Source organism: Macrobrachium nipponense, chromosome 33 (genome assembly GCF_015104395.2).
Source record: "Macrobrachium nipponense isolate FS-2020 chromosome 33, ASM1510439v2, whole genome shotgun sequence".
Classification (NCBI taxonomy): domain Eukaryota; kingdom Metazoa; phylum Arthropoda; class Malacostraca; order Decapoda; family Palaemonidae; genus Macrobrachium; species Macrobrachium nipponense.
The window spans coordinates 18,046,812-18,057,444 of NC_087219.1; positions in this window are offsets into that span (position 1 = coordinate 18,046,812).

Genomic DNA, 10,633 nt, shown 5'->3' on the forward strand with positions numbered 1-10,633 from the left:
GCACCATAAAAGAAAAAGAAGAAAAAATTCCAATTAATTTTGAGACTGATCAATATTATTCATACAATGATTGCTTTACCATGGATGAACTTTTATCGGCATTGTCAACATGCTCCAATAGAGCCCCTGGTGAAGATATGATCACTTTTGGAATGTTGAAACACCTTCACCCAAACAGTTTACAATATTTATTAAAGCTATATAACAAAATATGGATTGAAATATATTTCCCACAAGATTGGCGGAAAGCACTGGACCTTCCATTCTTGAAGCCTGGCAAAGAACCTTAGGGCGGGGCCCCATTCACGAACTACCGGACTACTGCAGGCCTGCGGTGGGGCGAGGTCTTGTTTTTGGGGTTTGGGGCGGAGCTTCAGTGGCCGGACGACCAAAAATGTACCCATACATTACGCAGGCGGCCTGGGTGAAATCAGGTTAGTCTACTCTCGGCCAGCAATGGGAAAGGTGTTATCAGAGAGGTAGCTGCAGATTCTATCTCTTTGTATTGTAGCTTACGAGAAACGTAAGCAGCCGAGAAGGAGGAAAAGGGTTTGGATGAAGGAATGGCTAGCAAAAAGAAAAGTACTATCACACACAAACCTGTTGTCACATTTAGTATGGGAGCCTCATGATTTCTTTAACCATCTACGAATGGATGACTACATTTCGCAAGCTTCTAGACCTTGTGGCACCAAACATATACAAGGAAAGACACAATTGCAGGAGATCTGCTATATCACCAAGGGATAGACTTGCTGCAACTCTCCGGTATTTAGAAACAGGAAGGTCTTACGAAGACCTGAAATCAGCGTAGCAGTATCACCACAAGCTTTGGGACGCATAATTCCAGAAAAACTTGCGAAGTCATATGGAAGGTATTAACGAAAGAAAAGAATATATGAAGGTAAGTGTATAATGTTTATTTTTTATATACATAAAGGTCACATATGAAGCTGAAAACAATATTACAAAATACTGCGCATAATTATACACCCTATAATTATAGTATATTAATTTATATCATTATTAGCTGTGTATCCTCACATACATTACGTTTTTAGGTTACCCTAAGCACCCCATGAGAAACAGGATGTGCAGAAGCTTAGTATTATGTGCTTCCTATTTTTATTCTTATTAATTGATGCCAGCATTTGTATTAAACATTTACTATAATGTTCAACCATAAGAATGCAATATAGGTACTCTTTGCTATGGCAAAGTAAGAAGTACTAAATGGAATGTTCTAATAACGCAAGACAAAACAACAGCCCTATAATAGTAGCCTGCATTGTAACTCTCCTCTTTGTTTTTGTAAATGGGCAATGAATCTCCAAACAATAAATGTTTGGTCCATTATATATATATATATAGCACTCGTGACCCTACTATCATACCTAAGATGTCCAAATTCTGCATCATATAGAACATCATATATTAATTTTTGATCAAATTTTTCGTTGTTCTAGAGCTTCTAGAGCTCTATAGAATAGTTTGATGATTTCAAGAAAAGGCCTGCAAAAATGACCTCACGAGCGTGAAACGTTTCAATTTGATATTTAAAGGTGTTTAAATACCTCTTCAATATCTGATGATGATGTTCTTGGTCACGAAGGAATAAAAGCTGGTCGTAGTACCATATACTTGGACGATAGACCTCATCTGTAGCTGCCCCAGACTTCTTTGAATTTTCAACCTTTTTCCATTTCTTTCCTGAAGGAACTACGCTGTTGTTTATCTTCTTGGTTACCGTGTCACAGGTAGCACTCCCATCTTTCTCTCGAAGTTTCTTCACCAATGTCTCATACGCTTCATTTTTCATGTTCCTGTTTTGATAGTCTTACTCTTAATATTCCATATACATGGATGTTGCTTGTATACATCAATGAATTCGTTCCAAAATCTTTTATCCACCCAATACATCAATGAATTCGTTCCAAAATCTTTTATCCACCCAGATGTCTGACATAATGCTCGCCTACTAAATGGGTTCTTCTTCTGCGACTTTTAACCATAGACACCTCACATACATTCAGGCCTGCTCGAACAAGGTCTCGAGCTGTCCGGTCGCCTGTGAGTTCGAAACCTTAGGAATAAAATCCCGCCATACACGCAAACGATCAGTTAAATCACGCCCACAACGTTCTCACCTGAAGGCTGCAACTGAGCATGAATGGGGTTCCCCTTAAGGCCTGTCCACACGAGCGGGCCTGATCGGCGTAGCTCCGGCGGGGTTGACGGGAAAATTCTGGCGGGCTTACCTGGAGTGTAGTCCACACGGGTGAGGCGATGGAGAGGTGGCGTCCCGACGATGCCAGTTAGTGTGTTCAGGTGCGGTACGATAAACATTGTGCCTACCGCAAACAAGATGATAGCGTAACATGATAATTGCGTTGTGTGTGATGAAAAAGAAGCGAATATGGTGCAAAGAATGGCTCGGTAAAAGAAATGTATATGGTTAACGTACGTCTGCCAGGGTCGAGACTCAAACCATCGGGCACCACCATGGTGATTTTGCTACAAGACCCATCGGGCAATTTGACGGTTTGCCCGTCAAGTGTGCCCGTTAGGGGGCCCATTCACGCACCGGTACCACCTGCAGGTCTCCGGTTTGGGGCGGAGCTTCAGTGGGCCGGACGACCGAAATTGTACCCATACATACATTACGCAGGCGGCCTGAGTGAAATCAGGTTAGTCTACTCTCGGCCAGCAAGGGGGTAAAGTGTTATCAGAGAGGGAGCTGCAGATTCTAGCTCTTTGTATTGTAGCTTACGAGAAACGTAAGCAGCCGAGAAGGAAGAAAAGGGTTTGGATGAAGGAATGGCTAGCAAAAAGAGAAATACTATCACACACAAACCTGTCGTCAAATTTAGTATGGGAGCCTCATGATTTCTTTAACTATCTACGAATGGATGACTCTACATTTCGCAAGCTTCTAGACCTTGTGGAACCACATATACAGAGGAAAGACACTTACATGAGATATGCTATATCACCCAGGGACAGACTTGCTGCAACTCTCCGGTATTTAGCAACAGGAAGGTCTTACAAAGACCTGAAATTCAGCGTAGCAGTATCACCACAATCTTTGGGATGCATAAGTTATATGGAAGGTATTAAGGAAAGAATATATGAATGCAAGTGCATGATGTTTATTGTTTATATACATAAAGGTCACATATGAAGCTGAACACAATATTACAAAATACTGCGCATAATTATACACCCTATAATTATACTATATTAATCTTTATCATTATTAGCTTTGTATCCTCACATACATTACGTTTGTAGGTTACCCAAAGCACCCCATGAGAAAATAGGGTGTGCAGAAGCTTAGTATTATATGCTTCCTATTTTCATTTTTATTAAATTTTTGAGCAAATTTTCATTGTTCATCGTCAACTTTACGCAATTTACTTGCTATTAATTTACCAAACAAATCATATTCATCTTCTTCACGTGCTCTCAGTAATTTGTCCCCAATGATGCCCAGAACCTCGTCAGGCTTGTTGCTCACTGACGGTACCGGTTGGCGGTTCCGTTTTGCAGGTGGTAATGGAAGGGGTCTTGAAGCTCCAGGCTGGGATGTAGACTGGCAGTCCATCTCGATCACATCCTTAAATTGGGACAAAAATAACATGGATATTAATATTATTGAATAACGCAGTATTAATAAATATTATTATGCATTTATCTCCACAGTTCCCACATTCGAATGAGGAATGGTGCCAGATTGGTCAAGACTTCGAAGAAATGTGGCAGTTCCCTAATTACCTGGGCGCTGTAGACGGGAAACATGTAGCAATTGTTCCTCCCCCTAATTCAGGATCTTTCTATTACAATTACAAAGGATTTCACAGCATGGCTCTCATGGCAGTCATTGTGAAGGCTATATATCCACATACGTGGTCAACTCTTATCACTTACTGTTTATTACTGCTTATGTCAATCTATATCCCAACAGTAGGTGATTTTTTGTACCATTGGAATGTGTGAGGATTATGTAAGAAAATAATTTTATATGTATTACAGGCAATTATGAAATAAAGGTGTGCATTTATATTCAGTATAATGAATTATTACCTATATTTACTGAGTATTATTCCTTTCACGCTCTGGTGGCACAATTCCTTTTCCAGGTTATTATTGAACTATTTTATACAGATTAGGAAGTGTATATGGATGACGAAGGGAAAATTGTGCAAGTCTTTACACTTTTAAGTTTTTTTTATTCTTCTAGAGCTCTATAGAATAGTTTGAGGATTCCTAGAAAAGGCTGCAAAAATGCTTCACGAGCGTGAAACGTTTTAATATGATATTTAAAGGTGTTTACATACCTCTTCAATATTTGATGATGATGTTCTTGGTGTTTCTTGGTCACGAAGGAATAAAAGCTGGTCATAGTACCACAGACTTGGACGATAGACCTCATCTGTAGCTGCCCCAAACTTCTTTGAATTTTCAACCTTTTTCATTTCTTTCCTGAAGGAACTGCGCATGTTGTTTATCTTCTTGGTTACCGTGTCACGGGTAGCACTCCCATCCTTCTCTCGAAGTTTCTTCACCAATTTCTCATACGCTTAATTTTTCATATTCCTGTTGGAATAGTCTTTACTCTTAATATTCCATATACATGGATGTTGCTTGTATACATCAATGAATTCGTTCCAAAATCTTTTATCCACCCAGATGTCTGACATAGTGGTCGCCTACTAAATGGGTTCTTCTACTGCGACTTTTAACCATAGACTGAGGATAAGCCTGCAGGCCGCGTCGAAGACATCTCACATACATTCAGGCCTGCTCGAACAGGTCTCGAGCTGTCCGGTCGCCTGTGAGTTTGAACCTTAGGACTAAAATCCCGCCATACACGCAACGATACAGTTAAACCACGCCCACAACGTTCTCACCTGGAGGCTGCAACTGAGCGTGAATGGGGGCCCTAAGAGGGGAAGTCCGCCGATCAGGCCCGATCGTGTGGACAGGCCTTTACGCCACAAACAGCTACAGACCAATAGCATTAACAAGTTGTTTATGTAAATTGTTTGAGAAAATGATTAACAACAGATTAATCTGGTATCTTGAAAAAACAGGATACTTTTCCGTTTCACAATATGGATATAGGAAACTAAGATCTACCCTTGATCCTTTAACTTTACTTGACACCGATATTGGGAAAGCATTTGCTTCAAACAGCTATGCCACAGCCATCTTCTTTGATATGGAAAAGGCCTATGACAAGACATGGAATCATCAGATTTTAAAAGATATGCATTATTCTGGACTGAGAGAATTTTTACCCTTAAACATAGTACAATATTTAAGGGAAAGAACTTTTAAAGTTAAGATAAATGGTGTTTTATCTAAGGAGTATCCACAATATGAAGGAGTTCCACAAGGTAGTGTTTTGAGCACCACCCTTTTCATCATGGCTATTAATGACATTACAAAACAACTATCAACTGGTGTACAGTGTTCATTATATGTAGATGATTTTGCCATTTGGATAATTCACTCTGATATTTATACAGGACAAATCATACTACAAAAATCTCTATCTTATCGTATCGTGGACTACTGCACATGGATTCACTATATCGGCAAGTAAAACTGTAGCCATTACTTTTACAAATAAGAAAAATGTACCGAAAATGAAATTACTACTATATGATAAACCAATTAATTTTGTTACTCATACCAAATTTCTTGGGTTGTATTTTGACCAACGAATGACTTGGAAATTTCACATCACGTGAAAGCTGTAATAAAGTACTTCATCTATTGAAGAAATTGTCACATATCAAGTGGGGCTCAGAAGTACATTACTCTATTTACACAAGACTTTGATACTGAATAAAATTGATTATGAGTCGCATCTATATGCTTCTGCATCTGCCAGTACATTGGAAAAATTAGATCCTCTTCATAATGCAGGTTTGAGATATGCTACGGGTGCATTTAAATCTACACCTGTTATTTCTCTGTATATGAAACAGGTCTGTGTTCACTTGATCAAAGAAGGGTCGAATACAGTTTAAACTTCTATTCACGGACATTAAGATACCCATCAAAATTGAGTAGAATTATAAATAATACCATAATTCCAAAAAGAATTGGACCACGATCATTTTACCTATTTGTTATACTACTGAAAATATACATAGAGAAATATAATATTCCACCATTAAAATTCCTGAACCATTTAGCAAATTCAACACCTTTTTGGAAATGGAACAAGCCTCATGTATGCCATGAGTTATTCGATTTAAAAAAAGATGAAATTCCAAGTTACGCTGTCAAACAAATCTTTTTGGAACACCAAGAAATCCATGCAAATACAGATGGCTCAAAAACTTATGCTGCTGTGGGGTTCGCAGTTATTACAGACGAAAAATATTATCATGGAAAAATGCCTATTTATAGCTCCATATATTCCATTGAATTGGCTGGAATTTCATTGGCTCTGTATAAAATCCCTAAAACTCCCAGCAAACATTACACTATATATAGTGATTCAAAAAGTGCTATTCAAGCAATAGATTCTTTTAATCTTCATCACCCTGCTATTAAAGCAATACAAGAAAATATTCATTTTTTAAGCATTCGAAATATCAAGATATCCCTCTGCTGGACACCGGGCCATGTTGGAATTGAAGGGAATGAAATTGCTGATAAAAATGCAAAGAAAGCAGCATTAAATGATAGAAATAAAATGTACAAAACATTATAAGGACTCTAAAAATGATTTAACATTTATTTTAGATAAAATCTGGGAAGACAAATGGTTATCACCTGAAAATAACAAACTTAGAGTGATAAAGACCACTATCATTCCCTTTAAGATTCTTTACAGAAACAGAGAAACATGCGGTCGCTTTGTGCAGGCTGCGTAATGGGCACACAAGGTTAGCCCATGGCTTTCTTATGTCTAATCAGCCTCCTCCAGAATGTGATACCTGTCAAGCCAGAATAACCGTGAAACACATTTTAATTGAATGCTCCAAGTATTCACATATTAGACTTAGATACTTTGGATCATCTCCTAGAATGCAAGACATTCAAGGAGATGGCGACGCAAATATTTGCAAGATTTTAAAATTCTTAACAGATACAGATCTATTAAAACATATAAAGAATCTTATTCTAGATACAGATATATTAAAATATATATAAATAATGGTATTCATACACATTTGTTTTAAATATGTAGAGTAATGTTTTATCTATTTATTTATTTTTTAAACTAAATGACTTTAAAAATATACTCTATTTAATATAATATTTCAAACAGATTTTATCTGCATTAAGCAGCTGATTGGACTTAGTCGGAAGTGGCTGCTTAAACAAATGATGATAATGTCTACTTTTTACCATACGGTGTTTAGTACTACACTTCTGAGTAGATGACGCGTAGATAAGCCAGAGTAGCGCATATTTTCCTATAGCCTGTGTGTAGGGGAAGTCATGACCCTAGTCCTATATATCCCATACAAGAACGTGCTCGTGGTGATGAAAGGTAAATCTTCCACCTTGAGAATAAGAGGATTTATGGTTAGAAACATACATGTAAAGAAAACACCAGTAAATGCCTGCGTGTTCGTTCGTATACTTATAAGCGCCTCGTTGGCGTGATCGATATGGTCTTGACCTGCCACCACGGTGGCCACGAGTTCGATTATCAGGCATTCCATTGAGGTGTTAGAGATGTGTTTCTGGTGATAGAAGTTCACTCTCGACGTGGTTCGGAAGTCAAGTAAAGCCGTTGGTCTCGTTGCTGAATAACTACTGGTTCCATGCAACGTTAAAAACACCATGCAAACAAACAAACAAACGTATAATTGTTGTCAACAGGGTAATAAGGGAAATATACGTAGTCTCCACACGCAAAGCCTTCCACTATAAGTATATATAGGACTTTTTGGCAAGGAAGATTCCCATATTTAATTCGGTGACCTAATTACACGCATAGATAGCTATAATACGTATTATCTATCATGGACTTATACATACAGAAGTTTTCCCCGCAAAAGCCGGTTGCTTCACTTAACGGTAAAATACTATGGAAGCGCCTCAGTGACGTGGTTGATATGGTGTTGGCGTCCCACCTGGGTGGTCGCAAGTTCGATTCTCGGCCATTCCATTGAGGAGTGAGAGAGGTGTATTTCTGGTGATAGAAGTTCACTCTCGGCGTGGTTCGGAAGTCACGTAAAGCCGTTGGTCCCGTTGCTGAATAACCACTGGTTCCATGCAACGTAAAAACACCATACAAACAAATAAACAAACAAAATACTATGGCTTTATCCTGTGATGGTAAGTCCCCACTGCTTGAGTCATTACCCATACGTTCCATCAGGCAAAATTTGCCCTACGGCCAATGAAAAACCACAACCAGCACTTTCACGCCTCATTTTACCAAGTGTTGACCGAGTGTCTTATAAAGCTCTCTTTTCAACGGTACTTGGGGGTCGCAGTAAAAGCTATAGCACGTAGTGATAGGCATTCCAGTGTTTTTCTTTTTTCTTGCGATTATCACGTCCCATTCCGTGATCTGGAGCCTCGTATAAGATTAATGAGGTCTAAAAGAGGTCCTTTGACGCTCAAGAGAGAGAGAGAGAGGTCTTTCGATAGCTATCGTCAGCTGGTTATCGTAGGTTTGTACTTTGGTTTGTAGGCCGAGTAGGATTCTGATAAATTTACATTTTCTTTTAAAATCATTATTATTATTAGGAATAGTCATCGTTATTATTAGGAATCGAAGAAAGTGTTATCCACCATGAGTTTCCTATCTAAAATAGCATAAAATCTCTGGATAGGTGTTTCGAACTACTGCTTGGCTGTCATTGAGCAATCTCATAAGAGCAGAGCAGGATATCGAAAGCTCTGTATATAGTACATCATCATTGATTTTACTAAGCATTTCTTGTGACTTTTATTATTCAATCAAGTCATTTCTTTTTCCCCACAAAGGCGGCGGCGTTGGAAAGTGACTGATGTTCCAAAATTGTAAAGAAGACTTTTGGGATGAAGTTGTTAACCATAGCTGTGAACGCAACCCAATCGACGAAACACCAATTAAGTCCCAAGTCACTGTTTACGTTAGGAGAGACTAAATTGGCCGCTCTCCATAATTTCGAGGACTAGAATCACTTGGCGTTGTCAAAATCTCGCCTGTGATTTCTTGAAAGATTAAGTTAGATTTAACAGTTCACCCAAACCCAATACTATTGTCATTACTTTCACTGAGCGGAGAGAGGTATCAGGTTCACCGTCTACACGTGAGAGAATTTGGAACGGTCACTTGTCAAGGTCATTCCGAAGGAAAATGCAGGATTCAATGTTTTGACAACCTGATCGAGTCCTTCATAAAATATGGTGAATCATCTTTAGAAAGATTACCTAATAATTTAGGCCTGACAAAGATGGCCCTGTATTGATCTTCTCGGCCTATTGATCTTAGGCTTATATAGATCTTCTAGGCCTATGTAAGGGTAAACGTTCAAAGAAACACGAGGTTAGATTTAAACACGAATTGAATAAGAATCGTAGGAAGAATTAAACTAACAATTACATGTGCTACTTGCTTCATCTTCGTTCCACCTTCGTTTTCATGCAATTCTTCCTCCGGTGAAGTGCTCCAAGCACCTATTTTCAAGTTGCAACTTAATCTGCTTGAACTTTCGAATTCAACCTCACCATCTTCGTTCTACCCTCTCCGAGTGCTTCCACAATTCTGACACTGCATAGCTACAGTTAAAAGCAGTCCCACTTTGCTGCATAGCCACAGTTAAAAGCACTTTATCCCACCAGCAAGGCAGGAACAGCTTCAGTCGGAAGCAATCGGTCACTAACTCTTCTCTAATTGCACTCGAAACATTGGCCTCCAGGGGAAAGGACCATCTGGATACACGTTAATTTCTCTTCCAGTTTGCTTGCTGGTATTTGCCCTTTAGACAGCGATTCTGTAATGATCCACACTGGGGAGTTTCGAAGATTTACGATGAATTCTGGGTGTTTTCCAAGTGAATTTGATAAATGGTTGTTTGTATGTACTATGTATGTAGCCTATGCATGTACGTAAGTAAATGTAACCGTTTGTGTGCGTATGTTGTTTTTAGGTACAGTCTCTTTCACCTTAATTTTGAATATATACATTTATTTGTTCAAGGGAACAAATTTTATAAATCGTTATAATAGACAATAGAATGTCTTTCAGTATCCAATTTCTCTCTCTCTCTCTCTCTCTCTCTCTCTCTCTCTCTCTCTCTCTCTCTCTCTCTCTCTCTCTCTCTCATAATATATATATATAAAATGAAAAATTCAACGCAGGAGCTGACTTGTATGTATGTATGTGTAAGCCTGTATTGAATTTTTCACTTTAAATCTTATTGGTAAAAAGGACACACATACGTGCATATATATATATATATATATATTATAATAATATTGATATATTAATTATAATTATAGATATATTATATATAGATATATATAAAGTACTATGTCATACTTATCATAAACGTTAGGTAAACGTTAAAGTGATTAATATTACCGATACCTTTTATAAAGTTAAAAACCGTCCTTGCCTGTCGAAAAATCAAGACGAAGCTAAGCACAGTTTTACATGTCAGATCAG